A 14,605-nucleotide genomic window follows, 5' to 3' on the forward strand; every position below is an offset into this window, starting at 1 on the left:
GAACAGATGAGAGGGAAAGCAAGGTTAAGTACTTTGGTCAGCATTCCACACTCAGCAGCTGGTGGAGGCAGGGTTGATCCTGGCAGGCTGCCTCCAGGTTTGTTTTCCTGAAGGTGACACTTGCTGCCCGTTCACCACCACACTATGCCATAGCCCCCAAATGGTCTACTCAGACATGTAAAAGCTTTTCAATTTAAGAAATGAGAGTTGAATATTTAGTTCTCTGGATACAAGTTCATAAAATTAACTGCTATTTATTCCAGTGCTAGTACCCTAAACAGACCTAACACAACATCTTTGATGACTTGCAATAAAAGATACTTAATAGGAAGAAGGTTGCAGGCAATGCTCCTGTTGCGAGGGAAAGGGGCACTAAAATTCCACGCCACGCCTCCCCCCAAACATGACCACAGGGGTCCTTTTATTCTTCTTTTGAGGTGCAGTCACAGACATCAGAGCTGCCTTGGGACACAAGCAGCTGCTTTACACTCCCCCTCAGGGCAGGAGTGTGCTCCCTCCCACAATGCAATTCAAATAAAGACAAACCTGAACTGCAAAACGACACAATGCAAAAATGAAAATAGCTTCTTCCTGACTTCCTGCATCCTTAGTGCTGGGCGAGCTCATCAGAGCTGAACTGTTGTCAGTATTTGGAGCCTGAGCTTTTCTGCTCCCAATGTCACACTCAATGAACTGTGGGGAGGCAGCACTGAGCAGTCAGACTTTATCACTGAGCCAACCCAGGCCTTCCCACTCCAGTGTTTTCCCATTGTATGGAAACACCTGTGAACACAAATGTTCCTGAATGTGAGTGACTGAAATTTTTCTTTATTTAATTTGATACATCTAAGTTTTTACAGAAGGAACAGTATTGGTTTTTCTATTGTCCAAACCAGAAAGTTATTTTATAAAATCATACAGAAGTCTTTAAGCAGGCAAGGCAGTTAATGATTGTATGGCTTATGGCTTATCGGGCTTTCTCACTCATTAGCCTGGCATCCTCCCAGCCCAGCTCTGAGGCACACAGATATGAAAACCAAAGCTGGAAAGCTAAGTGACTCTGGCTTCAGGGTCCTGCCTCTAAAATAAGGACAGCACCGGATTGAAATGCTTCTCCACAAGCCTAGGACCCAGCCAAGAGGACAATAAGAATGAGGATAAGGCTAACAGGTAGCGTGCACCAAGAAGGATGCTAGGCAGTTTACAGGCATTGCCTCATTTGACCCTCAGAACCACCCTCCCTCCAGATGGAGAAAGTGAGGTTCTAAAAGGTGAGCACAGGCCGTCAATGGGAGAGTAACCACATGGAGGCAGAGCGGAGGACCGCACAGCAGCCTCTTCCCATCACAGTGCTCATCCCCTTGACTTTGGCCTGTCCATTCACCTAGGGTTTAGGTATTCCACAGACAGCTCATAGCATTTAGCTTCAGTCTTAGACATCCAAGTGAGAAATACAGTATAATCACCACCAAAAATGGCTACAGCTGGGGCTTGCTTTATATATTACTAGAGGCCTGGTGCATGAATTTGTGCACGGATGGGGTCCCTCAAGGTGGCCTGTGGGGATTGGATCCCAGCTCGTGCCCCCAGGCTCACAGCCCCAGCTCATGCCCCCAGCCTCGCAGCCCCGCAGCCCTGCCTGGCACCCCACTGTGGCCTGGCACTGCCCCCTCACCCTCGGGGCAATCGATCGGGGCCTGGCCCCCTGCCTGGTTCCCTCAGAGCCTGGGAGCTGGGCAGCGGCCTTGCCTCCCGCCCCCTGCCCCATGCTGCTGCTGCTGGTCGCTGTCTGCAGAGTGATCAGCAGGGTGATTGGGCCCCTGCTCATACCTGCCTTGGCCTGATGCTACCTGCTCACCTGCTCCACCATCCTGGCATAGTTCTGTTCTCCTCAGGGCCCATCAGGGCCTACAGCACCTCCACTGCCTCCTGCTGCCAGTGCTGTGTCACCGATGCCTGCTGTGTTCTGTGCCGCCCCCTGGTGGTCAGCACACATCATAGTGAGCAGTCGAACTCCCAGTTGAACAATTTGCATATTAGGCTTTTTTATATAGGGTTACTAGTGCCCCAGTGCATGGATTTGTGCACATTGAAAGGAAATTAATTAGAAGATGGCTGGCGGGGCAAGACTGGGCGAGACAGGCTGGACATGCCCTGGAGCCAACCTCCCATGGTCCCTGCCTGGCCAGCCAAACCTGGGGTGGCGTTGAGGCTCAAAGGGCACCTGTGGAGTGAGCGGGGTCCCTCCGGCAGGTGGGGTCCCTTGCCCTGGTCTGCAGGGATCGGGCCGAAACTGGCTCTCTGACATCCCCTGAGGGGACCCAGATTGTGAGAGGGCAGTTCTCAGGTGATGCACCTGGGAATCGGGCTCCCTCCTCTCTGATTCCAGGTGTGTTTCCTGAGAACCGCAGCTGCCAAGTCACTGCAGGTCAGCAGCTCCTGCGTTGAGCATCTGCCCCCTGGTGGCCAGTGTGGATCATAGCCACTGGTCAGACAGTCTGATGGTCACATAGTTGCTTAGCCTTTTATATGTATAGATGTTATTTATATATTCTATTATATAAATTAATTCATATATATAACATCTAAGCTATAAAGAGGGAAATCAGTCTTAGGGCAATCTAAGCTCTTTCTATTATGCAGGGAGAGAGTGAAGACACTGACTAAGTTTAGATTTAGTTAAGGCCCTTCTATAAGTCTTTGACTATTAAATAAGCCTGTTTACGCACAGAAAGCCTGACAGTTAGCTCCCCTTTCTATTACCTCACCCCTCTCTGCTCTCCCTCCTTACCAGGGCACTCTTCTCTAAAAAAAATTAATGAATGACCTGGGGAGACTTCTAGGTGCTAAAGAACTTCCCTGTACGCCAGGGTACAGCCCACCTACTCTGGCACTGCAGGCTCCTCAGGCTAATGGCTCACTTCCAGCTCCTGCAAATCACACACAGAGAACTTCATTCTCAGCAGGGAGTACCAGTAGGAAGGAGACCTAGATATACAGCAGTAGAAAAACCTATAAGGCTCTCTACAATAATCAACCTAGTCCCTCATTCTTAAATAAAAATGGATAACCCAAGCACCACTGGACATAATAAAGAAAACCAGCAACATGGAAGATAAAATTTAAGACTAACCAACATTAAATAAATAAATAATTTGGGCCTAGAGGAAATGAAGACAACTCAGAGAACAGAAGAAAACTTAAAAAACAAACAAACAAACAAACAAACAAACAAAAAAACACTCCTAATCATGAGAGTAGTGAGGAGATAATCTGAAAACAAGAACGTGATGCTATAAAAAAAAGAATAATTAGAGGAGGAACCAAGATGGCGGCATAGGTAAACACCTATACTTGCTGCCTCCCACAACCACATCAAAATTACAGCTAAAATACAGAACAACTATCATCCAGAACCGCGGGAAAGCTGGCTGAGTGGAAGTACTGCAACTAGAGAGGTAAAGAAGAAAGCACACTGAGACTGGTAGGAGGTGCAGAGGCGTGGAACAGGCTGGTCCAGCACCCAGGTGTGCCGCTTTTTTAATTCGGAGGGATATAGCCTCTGTGGAGGCCGACTGGAGAAACAAGGAGTCCCAGCCCCACACCAGATGCCAGCCCAGGGTTCCAGAGCTGGGGAAAGAAGTCCCTATGGGCAGTGAGAACTACGGACTATAAAAACAAGTGTGTATTGGAGCTGAGTGACACACAGGCTGCTGGAGACCCAGCTGCTCCTCTTAAAAGGCCGGCACTGCCAACTGAATTTACAAGCTCCTGCTTGTTCTGAGTTTCAGTGGAGGCGAGGCTCTGGGGGATCCAGACAGATATGGGGAGAAACTGGACTGTCTGGCATTGGGGCAGGAACTCGGGGGTGGCTTTCTTCCAGATGGAGGTGCTTACAGTGATCATTGTTTCCCTGCTGGGACCTCCCTGGTGCAGGGCTGACTGGCAGCTATTTCTGTTTGCTCCGCCCTGGAGATTCCCTGAGATCCCTTCCCACCCAATTTATAACCCCACCCTGTGTGCAGCAGCTTTTGCATATGAATGGCCTGTCCTTTCTCAGCCTAAAACTGTCAAACAAGCTGCAGCTGGGTCAGGGAGCCCCAAAACTATCAATAAAAGGCCCAAGGCCCACACCAGCACCAGCCTGCCTTGCTTCACAGCTGGGCCTTGCATGGACACTTCCAAACCCAATACAAAGAGGAGGAATCTGCAGATCTCTCTGTAGCTCCTGCTGGGTGGCCCCAGGCAGTGGCTGACTTTGCACCTCATTGGAGACCCAAGAGCCAGTGTACCCAGTGATCAGTGGGAGACCATACCAGATTACAATTCTTCAGATCCATAAGTGACATACTCAAGGGGCAGACTCAGTGAGCACCAATGCCCCACTGAAGTAAATCCTGCCCCATAAGGGTGTCTCCTGCACAGCAGCTCTCCCACTATAGTCACAGCTGGTCCCCACAGCCAATTGGCCTGGAGGTCAATTCCTCCCAGTGACACCAACAGCAATCAAGGATCAACTACAACAAGACTATGCACACAGCCCACAAAGGAATGCACCAAGAGTGTCCACCTCAGGTGATTGGGGAGGCTGAGCCATTGGACCCTACAGGACACCTACTACACAATGCCACTCTATCAACTCAAGAAGACTTAGCAGCTCCCCAATATGTGGAAATAAACACAGGGAAGCAGCCAAAATGTGGAGACAAAGAAACATGTCAGAAATGGAAGAAAGCAAACTACTGGATATAGAGTTCAAAACCACAGTTATAAGTTTACTCAATAATCTTCTAGAAACCTCTGAGGAACTTAGACCCTCAAGGATCTTAGTGACAATGCCCCCAAAATGGAAAAGGACCAGTCAGAAATTAAGCATACACTGACTGAAATAAAGAATAATATATAGGAATTCAAAAGTAGACTAGAAAATCCCGAGAATCAAGTAAATGATTTGAAATATGAGGAAGCAAAAAACACCCAACCAGAAGAGCAAAAAGAAAAAATAATCCAAAAATATGAAGATAGTGTAAGGAACCTCTGGGACAACTTCAAGTGTACCAACATCTGAATTAAGGGGTGCCAGAAGAAGAGAGAGAGCAAGATATTGAAAACCTATTTGAAGAAATAATCACAGAAAACTTCCCCTACCTGGTGAAAGAAATAGACTTACAAGTCCAGGAAGTGCAGAGAACCCCAAACAAGACAAATCCAAAGAGGACACATCATAATTAAAATGCCAAGGGCAAAAGACAGAGAATCTTAAAAGCAGCAAGAGAAAAGCAGTTAGTTACCTACCTACAAGGGAGTGCCCATACGACTGTCAGATGATTTCTCAACAGAAACTATGCAGGCCAAAAGAAAGTGGCAAGAAATATTCAAAGTGACAAATGGCAAGAACCTACAACCAAGATTGCCCAACAAAGCTATCATTTAGTATTGAAGGTCAGATAAAGAGCTTCACAGACAAGAAAAAACTAAAGAAATTCATCACCACCAAATCAGTATTATATGAAATGCTGAAGGGTATTCTTTAAGAAGAAGAGGAAGAAGAAGAAAAAGGTAAAGATAAAAAATTATGAACAACAAAGTGACAACAAATACATATCTATCAACAAGTGAATCTAAAAATCAAATGAATAAAAAATCTGATGAACAGAATAAACTGGTGAATGGAATAGAATCAGGGGCATGGAAATGGAACAGACTGACGATTCTAGAGGGAAGGGGGTGTCGGGGGTGCGGGAAGAGATTAGACATGTATGCAGTACCTATGGACACAGACAATAGGATGGCAAGGGTCTGGGGTGGGGTGGGAACTGGGTGGAGGGGAGCTATGGGAGGAAAAAAGAGAAACATCTGTAATAACCTCAACAATAAAGAAAAAAAAGAACAATTAAACAAAAAGAAAAAACACACACTTGTAAATAACCAATATGTCTGCTGAAACCAAACATTCCATAGAAAGTTAAAAGAAAAAGTCAAGAGAATCTCCAGGCACAAACAAAAAGACAATGAAGCAAAAACGACTAATGGGCAGATGAGACCCACGGAATAGTCCAGGAGGCTCAGTTCCTGACTCAAAGGTGTTTCAGGGAGAAGCAGAGGTGCCGAATAAAGAACGTAACTTAGTCACTTTAGTAAATGAACACTTCCCGAGCTCATGAGAGGCACGAGTTTTCTAAATGAAAAGACGCACTGAATGCAGAGCAAGATAAACAGGACAAAGACATCGTGATAAAATTTCAAAACACCAGGCTGAGGAGCAAAGCCCCAGCAGGTCAGTTAGAAAGGAATGGCCATCCCTGAGTGCAAGGAAGCCTGACAACGTCTGTGAAGGTTTCAGTAGAAATTATTGTTACTCTCCCTCCAGCCAATTATTAATCCAACATAAGGGCTAAAGTACCTTTTCAGACATGCAAGTCTCACAGTGAATCTTTAAAATGACTGTGAAGGGGATCTTTTGATACACAGAGAAGACTATTTTATGGTTACTTGGGTTTAAAATGAATTAGTTTATTAGAATAAACTCTAAAAACAAAGTTTTCCTTGGGGCTTGAAATTCAGACTATAAATCTTATTCTATTTAAAATTCAAGTAAAGCAAATATAATCACCTTCACTTTCTGTCATTATTATTTAATTTAACTTGAACTAAATTCCTTAAACCAGTGGTTGGCAAACTCCTTAGTCAACAGAGCCAAATATCAACAGTACAATGATTGAAATTTCTTTTGAGAGCCAATTTTTTAAACTTAAACTTCTTCTAACACTACTTCTTCAAAATAGACTCGCCCAGGCCGTGGTATTTTGTGGAAGAGCCACACTCAAGGGGCCAAAGAGCCGCATGTGGCTCGTGAGCCACTGTTTGCCAACCATGGCCTTAAACTAGCACTTCAAGGAATAAATGTAGTTAAGTTCCCTTAGAAATTTCAAACTTCATATAAACTTAATTTTGCTTTTAGGCACTTCGAATGCCTGACTTAAGTAAAAGTTCTTCAAATGATTATCATTTACACTTGTAGAATGAACCTCATGTTCTTTTGAATGTTATAAACTCTTTAAATACCCCAAACACACAGATTGTCTTTGTTTATTGTTGACACTATTGCAGATGTCCCCCAATTTCTTTCCCTTTATCCCCCTCCACTCAGCTCCCATGCCCCCACAGATTATCTTAATAATATCCTAAACTTAAGTCAAACGTATTACTATTCTAATTCGATTTAGCTCATCATGACTACATGACTTTAAACTCTATTTAATTTTAAACTCTCCCAGGGATAAAAAAAAAAAAAGTCAAAACAAAACAAAAACACTTATCCACCAAGAGAACCATTTTCTCACCTTAAGGAAGCTGGAACTGTTAATAGAGAGATCTGACCAGGTCACAGGACCTGGGCCTACACAGGCCAAGAACCTCCCTCAATCCTGCCTCAGCCACCACGTCCACTCAGCAGTTTCTATAGTTGCTGTCACAACAGCAAGTCCACCACCTTCAGGTTTAGGGTGGTTTCTCCTAGACCCAAGTGAGGCCGTGATGTAATTCCTCCACTGGATTCAAATGGACCAAAGCCTGCATCTCCATGGCAACTTCAGCAATGTCCTTCCTCTTGCTTCCCTGAACCCTGCGCTTCTCAGTAAACTTAAAGTATTTCTATTGCCCCTTCACTCTAATGTCTCATAGCAAAGTAATGTTAGAGAAGTTAAGGAGCCACTGTGAACCTTCATTTTCTCCTGGTGTATTGTGAAAATTAATCAGGAATAGTTTTCAGAGTACAAAACAAATTAAGTTGCCTCTTTTGAACTCTCAATTTAATCTTATCATTTCAGTATTTAGACCTGACAATTTCAAGAAATATTTTAGATACGTTTTGGAAAGTTTGATTGTTGTCTCAATATTATTTCTCATTATTAGTTTTTTTAATAGAAATTATCTATTAAGAAAAGGAAAGCAAAGCAAACAGTTTCAATGCTGCGAACACAGCTCAGCAATGCAAGTACACTTCTTGGAAAGCTTATAACATTGAGTGTGCTTTACTTTGGTAAATATCTCACCTTTTACTGGCTTGTAGAGCTCCTTTCAATAGACAGTTAGAAAGCACACGACCAACCTACAATAAATAGACTTTAAAATAACACATTCATAAACACCATGTAACCTTAGGAAATAAAATTTTAATCTTTTCCCCAATATTTTATGATGAATACATACAATAAAGTGCAAAGATTTTACAGTGAACACCCTAACCCACCAGGTACATTTCCACCATTAACACTTTACTATACTTAGAGTTATTTGATCCATCTGTTCATCAGTCCACCTTATTTTTTTATGTATTTCAAAATAAACTGTGATCATCAATAAATTCCCCCCTGAAATAATGCACGATAGGTATCGCTAACCAGAGTTCAATATTTGGTGTAAAATTTACATACAATGAAATGCACAAGTCTTAAATATACATTTGTATACACCTGTGTAACCCAAACCCCATCAACGTATAGAAAAGTGCCTTTACCCCACAACGTGCCCAGATTGTACTCTTTTGTGTAATTCTTTCACACAGCATGTTTTTTTGTTTTTTGTTTAATCTTGTTGAAAGTATTACATATGTCCCCTTTTTCCCCCCCATCAGCCCTCTCCAGACCCCCTCTCCCTACCAGGCCCTCTCCCAAAGCAGCCTCACCACCCCATGGGTTATGCATACAAGGTCTTTGGCTCATTACCTCCCACCCACCCTCCCCACCTTCCCTCTGAGATGCCACACACTGTTCCATGCTTCCATGTCTCTGGATCCACTCCTTTCATCAGTTTGTGTTACTCAGATTCCACATATGAGTGAGATCATGTGATACCTGTCTTGCTCTGACTGGCTTATTTCACTTAGCATGATACTCTCCAGGTACCTCCAGGCTGTCTCAAGGGTAAGAGGTTCTTCTTTTCACTGCTGCATGGTATGCCATGGTGTGAATGTACCACAGCCACACAGCCTGTTTTGAGATACTTCTATATTGCTTACTGTGTGCATCATTATTAGATAATTCCTTCTTATCACTTGGTGTGCATTGTATGAGTATATCACACATTTGTTTATCCTCATTCTTTGATCCTCATTCAGGCTCCCAGCACTCGCCCCGCCAGCGCCCAGGCCTCTCCACTGTCCAGACCCCACGACAGCCAGACATACCTGCAGCTTCAGCTCCCCGTCGCGCTGCAGGAGGTGTCCACCTCCTGCCTCGGCGCTGGGCAAGCAGGTTGTCAGGAAACAGCCTCCGTGGCGCCACTGGGTGAAGTCACCGGTGACAGGCAGGGGGAGACTTTATGGAAGCAGGTCCTCTGTCCCCTAACCCCACCACGCAGACCCAGAACCCTCAGCCCCCGCGCACATGGTCATCTGTAACCCGCACCCAGAGGCCGGGGTGGACGTGTGGGTTCCCATGGCGTCGAAACCACAAGTCCCACAACCGCAGTGTTGTCACATGACGGCAGGGCCTCGGTGTTATGCCACTGGTTTCTGATGCCAGTTTTGTTAAACTAACCTGATACCATTCAAGCACCTTAAACTCTTAAATTAAGAGTTTGTAAATTGCACCAATTTACAATCCTACCAACAGTGCACAAGGGTTTCCTTTCTCCACTTCCTCACCAACATTGTCCCTTCTTGACTTCTTGGTAACAGCCCTTCTGACAGTGGGAGGTGATATTGTGTGATTCTGATTTGCATTTCCCCCTGTAATTAGTGAGGCTGAGCATCTTCTACATTTAATTTTAAATACTACTGAATAAGCAGCACTGTATGTAAAATGGAAACCACTGCCATTCTTATTCCTCAAGAATTAAAATGCAATTGCACAAAAAACATCAATTATTTTACTTGTAAATATAAGCTTTTTTTTAAAAAAGATACAGAGTCACTGAGAACACTTTGGAACCAGAGCCCAAACTGAGGGCCCAGCTGGGATGTTTACATTTTGCTGGTCATCTATGCATATTCCCAAAGCAGCCTCAGCTATCACCTCGATCCCACAAACCTTCACATCATCATATACACAACATTACCTCGTCACCATTTGTCTCATTCTCTGCTTTACCTTTGGTTCAGAGCACGCAGCACATCCTGACTTCACGTTATACATGTGCTGGCTGGTTTGACTCTTGCATGCAAACATGCCATCATGACAAGCTCTTTGGTTGAGCACTGCGCTTCTAGTACCTGGCCCATAGGTGGCGCTCAATACAGTGAACGAATTCCTCTCAACCCAATCTACAAATCTGATGAGATCCCAATCAAAATTCCAAGGGAATTTGACCATATGATTCAAAATTCATACATACTAAAATATAAAATGTGTATTTTTTGAAATAAATTTTATCTGCAGGAATTGATTCAAAATGAATAAATGTTCAGAGGTACCTATACAACAATGATCATCACAGAATTATTCATAAAGTAGAAAACAAAATAATTTAAGTCCATTAACTACAGCCACATTATATAATTTATAACGAAGCAGGAGAAAAGATACTAGAAGATATTATTTTTCAGAAATAATTTTAATATTAGTAAATACTTTATTAAACAGAAATGTAACAAAAATGACACAAACATGGATGAGTATATTTACATATATTATGAGAATATCTGAAAGGATAAATATAAATATATGTAAAATTATTTCCTATTTAATCTATAAAAAAGAAATTATGTTCAGAATAATTTCCATGTCTGCTGTCAATCATTCAATGACTTCCTTTTGCTGAATTTTCTGCTGGCTACCTAGGACTGTGGCTTCAGCTGGCAGGACCGGATGTAACTGCAGGACAGAGTGGCACCTATGAGCTGCCAGGAGCCATACCTCAGGTGTCCCTCCCAGTGTTAGGAGCCCCAGGAGTTGCTACACAGCAGGGTCTGGGGCGGGGGTATCAGGGAGCCATGGACACAGGTTCTCTGGACTGACCAACAGAAAGAGTCCACCCCTGCCTGTGCCCAACTCCTGCCCGGCCTCACCTGTCATTTTCGCTGAGCCGCTGCAGAGCCCAGAACCAGGTCTTGAATTCCTCCTCAGACTCCATTTTATATTTCTGGGCAGCCACCTGCAGCAGCACTATCTCCTCCATTACTTTCTGCTCCTGGGCCCAGAGGGAAGGAGAGGATGCAGACACAGCCCAAGTTGGGGTGAGGAGTGGGGCAGGGGCCTGGTCCTGGGTCTTTGCACACAGGGGCACCCTCCTCCCCCCTGATTCCATCCAGGCCCTTCCTGTGCTCACAGATGGGCATCGGCAGCCCTTCCTCCAGGAGGTTATCCTTGATGCCACCCCCTACCCTCAGCCACCTACTGGAGGGTTCCCCCACTTCTGTTATCAAACTCTCCCAATAAATGGAAGATGCAGGGGATGGAGCCCAGGAGTGTGCTGGCCAGGGCGTCTCTGATTCTCACTCCCCTCTCCTGCCCCACAGGCTGTGCCACAGCTGCTAACCTTTTCCTTTCTTTCTATGTTGATCTGATTCCCCTACAAGGCAGACATCCAATGTCCATCAGAAAGAGCCCCCTGGCTAGGACTAGCCACCAATGCCCACCTTCTCATGTTGCACTGCCACCAGGTCCCAGGAGGGGATGGGAAACAGGAAAAGACAGGACTTGGATCAAGTCCAAGCTCTGGGCTCCAAAGGAGCGGGTCACGGATGGCTATGATGAGCCTGTCGCCCCAACTCCCAGAGGAGGCTGTGCTGAGAACTCAGGGCTTATTATGGGGGCTCTCTGTCCCCAAAGGCCAATCCTGGTCACCCCAGGTCAGGCCCCAGTTAACCCACCTCCAGATCATCCTCCATGCTAGTGTTCAGCATCTTCAGGTCTTTTATAAATGTCCCGAGGAAGGGAACACACTAGGCAAACAGGGTGAGTGTGGGATGAGCCCCTGCTCTCAGGTGCCCCACAGACCCTCTCCTGAAAGCCTCCCACCCTCAGCCTCCTGGCCACCCAGGGTTCCCTTAGGGCCTCCACTCAATTGTCCCTTCCCTCACTCCTCAGGAACTCCTCCTAATCACATCCCAGGACCTACTTTTGGCAAATCACAGGGTCAGTGGTCCCTGGCCAGCCTCACCCTCATGTTCATCCTGCACCCAGCTCCTCCAGGCCCTCCTCTTGGTCACTTTTTTTTTTTTTTTTTTTTTAATAAATATTTATTCAGATTATTACAATTATTTCTCCTTTTTCCCCCCATAGCTCCCCTCCACCCATTTCCCACCCCACCTTCTGCCCTTACCTCCCCCCACTGTCCTCATCCATAGGTGTATGATTTTTGTCCATTCTCTTCATGAACCCCCCATACCCATTTCCCCCTGAGAATTATCAGTCCACTCCCTTTCTATGCCCCTGATTCTATTATATTCACCAGATTATTCTGTTCCTCAGGTTTTTAATTCACTTGATTTTTAGGTTCGCTTGTTGATAGATATGTATTTGTTGTTCATAATTTTTCTCTTTACTTTTTTCTTCTTCCTCTTCTTTAAGAATACCTTTCAGCATTTCATATAATACTGGTTTGGTGGTGATGAACTCCTTCAGCTTTTTCTTATCTGTGAAGCTCTTTATCTGCCCTTCAATTCTGAATGATAGCTTTGCTGGGTAGAGTAATCTTGGTTGTAGGTTCTTGCTATTCATCACATTGAAAATTTCTTGCCACTCCCGTCTGGCCTGCATAGTTTCTGTTGAGAAGTCAGCTGACAGTCATATGGGTGCTCCCTTGTAGGTAATTAACTGTTTTTCTCTTGCTGCTTTTAATATTCTCTCTTTGTCTTTTGCTCTTGGCATTTTAATTATGATGTGTCTTGGTGTGGTCCTCTTTGGATTCCTTTTGTTTGGGGTTCTGTGGGCTTCCTGGACTTGTAAGTCTATTTCTTTCACCAGGTGGGGGAAGTTTTCGGTCATTATTTCTTCAAATAGGTTTTCAGTATCTTGCTCTCTCTCTTCTTCTGGCACCCCCATAATTCTGATGTTGGTACGCTTGAAGTTGTCCCAGAGTCTTCTTACATTATCTTCAACTTTTTGGATTTTTTTTTTTGCTTTTTGCTTTTTCGGTTGAGTGTTTTTTGCTTCTTTGTATTTCAATTCTTTGACTTGATTCTTGTGTTCCTCTATTCTGTTTCTGGGTCTCTGTATAATATTTTTTATTTCAGTCAGTGTATGTTTAATTTCTAGTTGGTCCTTTTTCATATCTTCGAGGGTCTCGTTATATTTATCAGCCTTTTCTAGGATATTCTTAAAAAGTCTTATCACCGTGGTTTTGAATTCTATATCCAGTCGTTTGTTTTCCTCCATTTCTTTCGTTTGTGATCTGATTCTTTGACCCCGCATTTTCACTGATTCCCTGAGTTGGTAAGGTAGATATTTGTGCTAGGTTTCCAATATGGCCCAGTGGGTCTGCTTCCCCAGTTAACCTGAGGTGGACACTCTTGGTGCACCCCTTTGTGGACTGTGTGTACAGCCTTGTTGTAATTAAGTCTTTATTGTTGTTGGTATCACTGGGAAGAATTGACCTCCGGGCCAGTTGGCTGTAAGGATCAGCTGTGTCTATGCTGGGAGAAGTTCGGTGCTGGAGACAGCCTTATAGGATTAGACTTGCCAAATTGCAATAGCCTCTGTGCTCAGCTTGGATGGGGTGGAGTCTCAGTCTTGGCTTCCTGTCAGCCTTGCCCTTGCGCGCATGTGCGCTTTCAGTCCTCCGCCTTCCCCGGCTCCCGAGTCTCCGCCCGAGAGTCCAGACTCCCCCCACAAGAGCGTGGGTCCCCAGGGGCTCGCCTGGAACTGGGGTTCACTGCAGTCAGAACTGGGGCTCAGTGCAGTCAGAATCCTCTGACTCCCTTCCACTAGGGAAAGCCTGTGGCAACTTCCGCAGCCTTTGTGCGCACTGGCGCGTGCGCGCGTGTGCACTTTCAGTCCTCCGCCTTCCCCGGCTCCCGAGTCTCCGCCCGAGAGACCAGACTCCCCCCACAAGAGCGTGGGTCCCCAGGGGCTCGCCTGGAACTGGGGTTCACTGCAGTCAGAACTGGGGCTCAGTGCAGTCAGGATCCTCTGACTCCCTTCCACTAGGGAAAGCCTGTGGCAACCTCCGCAGCCTTTGTGCGCACTGGCCCGCGTGCGCCTTCAGACTTCTGCCTTTCCCAGCTCGAGTCTCCGCCCGAGAGTCCAGACTCCCCCCGTAAGAGCGTGGGTCCCCAGGGGTTTGCCCGGAACTGGGGTTCAGTGCAGTCAGAACTGGGGTTCAGTGCGGTCGGAGGCTTCCTTCCCCCTTCCGCCAGAGAAAGTCAGCCAGGCTCTCAGCCGCCCTTCCTCTCTGCGCGCACAAAGCCCCTTTGCCGTACCTCCAATTCTCTGTGAGCTTTTCTCTTTTCTTCTAGTTGTAGAATTTCCACTCAGCCAGCTTTCCTGTGGTTCTGGATGGTGTCCGTTCTGTCTTTTAGTTGTAGTTTTGAAATTGTTGTGCGAGGCAGCAGTTTAGGTGTTTACCTATGCCGCCATCTTGGTTTCTCCTTCCTCTTGGTCACTCTAAGGGAGGGTTTCAGGTTCTGTGAGCACAGGAGGTGGGGCTGGAGGAGGAAGACCTC

Source organism: Plecotus auritus (assembly GCF_963455305.1).
Source record: "Plecotus auritus genome assembly, chromosome: 8".
In the NCBI taxonomy this organism is placed as follows: Eukaryota; Metazoa; Chordata; class Mammalia; order Chiroptera; family Vespertilionidae; genus Plecotus; species Plecotus auritus.